Source organism: Pristis pectinata, chromosome 18, assembly GCF_009764475.1.
Source record: "Pristis pectinata isolate sPriPec2 chromosome 18, sPriPec2.1.pri, whole genome shotgun sequence".
Lineage (NCBI taxonomy): Eukaryota > Metazoa > Chordata > Chondrichthyes > Rhinopristiformes > Pristidae > Pristis > Pristis pectinata.
In genome coordinates, this window is record NC_067422.1 from 43,823,626 (window position 1) to 43,827,732 (window position 4,107).

A 4,107-nucleotide genomic window follows, 5' to 3' on the forward strand; every position below is an offset into this window, starting at 1 on the left:
CACCCTGCAACTAACGTGTGTCCCAAACCGGGCGATGTCATCTGTCATTTCCTGTCACGGTTCGGGTTCTGCATGCAGCAAAACTGATTCGCTGAAACAAACACCGACTCTTGTGGGATTCAAACCCACAACCTTTGAATTTCTTTTCAATGCAACAGTAGAAGTCCAACACGCTATCCATTGCGCCACAGCGCCGTGTTATCAATTACTACTGCTGCATTGCTAACCTGAGTCTCCACATCCATCTCAATTTTCTTCTCCAGTCTCCTCTCTCCCCCTGGAAAGGGAGAATCAGTCCTTCAGTCTGCCATACACTGCACTGTAAACAGAAACAATAAACATTTCCTGAGCCAATGGACCGCTGTCACTTCGATGTTCCTATTCTGTGGTTCGGAGCAACGAACATCTTCGATCTGAATGGGTGAAGGGACTTGCTGATGTTTCGCCTGGTCGCGCGGGACGAGGTGTCCTGCAGAGAGGGTGTTCCGTTCAAAAGCATCGCAAAATGATCGCATCCAGCGGGAGACACTCCACTGGTGAGAAATTACATTGATTGGATAAGGACCGGCAAAATCTGGGTACCTTTTATTCCACATGAATCGCACACGGGGGCCATAATACCAAAATATTTCGGAGCATAGTTAGGCTATTATGCCTATCGACTAATCGCTGCCATTCAATAGTTACTGATATTTTTTCAACAACATCCTCCCGCCTTCTCCCTGGAATCCTCAATCGCCTATCCCGTCAAAAGCCGATCAATATCTGTCTTAAGTTTTTGCCCTCTGTGGCAACGAACGCGAAAATTTCCAGCTACTCCCACCATGCTCTGGCTGAAGAAATCCAGATCATCTCAGTTTAAAGGGGCGTCCCTGTGTTTTAAGCCTGTGCTCTCGGATCCCAGACTTCCACTAATGGAAACATCGTGCCCTGGTTGACAGCGTTAATGTAGCAGCTGATATCGTATTGGGAAGAAGTATTTCTCCGAAATACAATCCCATCCAACAGTTGCTGGAGGCCATTCCGATGCACGGTTGAGTTTATCGAGGGTTGGCCAGCGGAAGGGGAACACCGTGTAATCCATTGTATCAGCAGGGATTCACTCAGTATCTTACCCCTTGTGGCAGCATGACAGAGACTAAGTTTCAGTGGTTTGTCACTTCTCTCGAAACTCCAATTGAACAGGAGTCTGGGAACCCTACAATTATTTCGGTAAATAATCAGTAAATTGGCAGATATTTCAGAGAGAGCGAGCGAGAGAGAGAGAGAAAGGGGGAGGAGAGAGTGACAGACAAATATACAGACTGACAGACACGCAGAGAGCTGAGGGATGGAAGAGACTGCGTTCACTGTGAAGTAGCAGTGGTGCGGTGTTCCTGTTATCAGTTGTTGTTTGGCCCGATGAGCCTTCCCAAGGGGTTGGATATTTGCAGCGTGCAACACCATCGCGGATTATTGCAACAGCAGTTCAAGCCGAGAGAAGCCCCTTCCTGATGACAGAGTTGACAAGCTCGCCCTGGGGAGCCGTCAGGGACATGCTCCAGAATTCCGTGTCTGCCTGAGATGGAAGTGGGGACTTCTCTCACGTTAACCGAAGATGACAACCGTTGCACTGCGGACACCTCCTGTAATAGTGTTGGAACCCAAGTCGGAATTGCAGACTGTCACCTACTGTGCCATGTGTACGTGCACTGCCAGGGTTGGTCATTCTTCACTGAAACAACATCACTTCTGTCCTGAAGCAAAATCCCCCAACGTGTTCACTGCCCACAGTCCACCGCAGCCGATGGAAATTCAGCTGAGGAAATCAGCATCACGGACACAGGCTGCGTGTGGAGGGAGCGTGTGTACTGACATCCTGAGGGACAGCGACAGAGTGGGGACCCAGGCTGGTGTCAGAATGTCAACAACGTAGTTCTTGGCGTCAATGCATTCTTGAATGATGGTTAGTTGGACGGTCGTATAATGAGAAGGAGGCTTCCTCCAGTCCCCGAGATTGGGAGAATTTGACAGGCGGTCAGAAGGAGAGAGCTGGAGACATACGGTTTCACAGATAACTGTCTGCGAGGGAGTCGCGGGGGGAAGCAAACTCTTCTGTAGAACTGTCAGTAACTTATCCAGTCACTACCTTTATCCCTGAACAACCGCAGTAATTACAACTCTGAATCTAGTTCCACAGACCGTTGAGCAGCCTCCCAGAATAATTCCTGAATTCAGTACACATTGCGGCCCGCTACATCTTGCAGCGAAACTTTTGATCAAAACGAATGGTGGAGGGGGCGAGGAGGTGTGAAGTAATCAGAGTGATGGGAAGCGGAGGATAGAACACAAGATCAGATTCAGATTCACAAATTTGTAAAACACAGACACGGCCTTTCGGCCCAGTCGTCCATACCGACTCTGATACTGATCTACGCTGCGACCATTTGCCGCTTTAGAATCGCATCATTCCACACCATTCTTATCCAAGGATCTGCACTTCTCAAGGAAAGAGACAGTAAGCAGTGGAAGTCCTGATGACAAAAAGAAACACCTACCGGACAGTTGCTCATCAAGGCTGTGCTGTTGAGATGTTCACATTAAAGGGGAATTGCTCTGAATTGGGAAGCAGCCTCGCCACAAACGCTGTGACAAAACAATAAGGCTCTCATGACTCCGACGTGATTCGAACACGCAGCCCTCTGATCTGGAGTCAGACGCGCTGCCTTTGCGCCACGAGATCGCGTGGTGAAGTTAAAATGTGTCGCTGGAGTTGGTTCAGAAACATCTGTTCCGGCTCACCTCCCCACCCGGCAACTCGCAGACGTTCCGCTTTCGCACATCTGATATGGCAACCACATTGTCTTCTCTGTGCGTGTAAGTGTCGCTCTTTCAGCTTACTAGCCTTTACCTCCTTGTCTGCATGTCTCTCGCACTCTGAATTTTGTTTCCTCCATTCTTCGGAGGTTTAGAATTGAAGGGAGATGAAATATCTTGAGTCAGGGCAGGGTTTATCCCTTCTGGATAAACTTCTGGTTATCCCTTCTGGTCCATTTTCTCGAAATGTCAGAGTCCGTCCATGAAACTTAAGTTGAGTTCCGTCGATATCTGGAACTTGAAGGAATAAATGGCCAGGTGAAAATACAGGACATACGTGTTGCACAAAAAAATCAACAAGATCTTGGTGAAAGGTACTGTAATCATAAAGGGCTGAATGACTTGGCTCTGTGTAAATGTCTCAAGTTGTCTCTCTCGGTTCACCTCTCCCACAAAGACATTCTCTCCCCATCTCCCCACTTGCTTCGCATCCCTCTGTTGCTCTGCCACACTACATCACTATTCTCTCTCTCCCTCTCCCTCCGACTATCTGCCCCCTTCTCTATTTATCTAACCATCTGTAGATCTACCTCTCCGTCGATTTGCATTTCGACACAATCTGCTAATCTTACGGCATAGTTGGAGTCCAGTTGCCTCATCATGTCTAAATCGTGTTATTTATCCGAATTCGTGGTAACAGCACAGAATTCTTGGAAACGGTAACGACGACTGTCTGCCACACTGAAGAAATATTTATCATCTTGGTGTAAGTTCCGCCTCGGAGGGGACTTCTATGTGTTGTCAGTTAACCATCGCGAACAGAACGAATGAACTTTGAGATGTTATCTGTGGACGGATCGGTAGGTGGCAGGGTGTCCGAGCAGTCTGAGGCTCGGGATTTCGGCTCAATTCTCAGCGGCGACGTGTGTTCAAGTTTTCACCTGCTATTTAGGACAACTGTCATTGCACCGATCAGTACAATCTGTAACACGGTGTCCATTGTCATTCTTATCAATGTTCTGTTACTTGTTGTTTCACACCTTCATGTTGCGTCCCCGTCCACAAATCAAGTCAGTACCAACATTACGGAGGATAATTTCCTGCATTGTTAATGAGTGGGATTTCTCGATTGGAATTTGAGGAACCGATTGGGAAATACATTATTCGGATATAATACCATGCTAAAATGAAGAGTTGCCTCGGAAACAGTGATCAAAATGTGGTAGAACATAACTGTAAGTTCGAACATTGGTGTAGTTCAGGGTGACTGCAGGACTTTCGATCCAACAAAAAGGAAACTGTTGGCAGGTA

At 47.6% G+C, this 4,107-nt stretch overlaps 1 non-coding gene across 1 annotated transcript; it reads right to left on the bottom strand.

The window, feature by feature from the left end:
* Window positions 1–2,650: 2,650 nt before the first annotated feature.
* On the bottom strand, window positions 2,651–2,722 carry trnaw-cca (transfer RNA tryptophan (anticodon CCA)). Its single transcript has one exon. It is a non-coding gene; the product is annotated as a tRNA-Trp (tRNA).
* Between the last annotated feature and the right edge of the window lie 1,385 nt (window positions 2,723–4,107).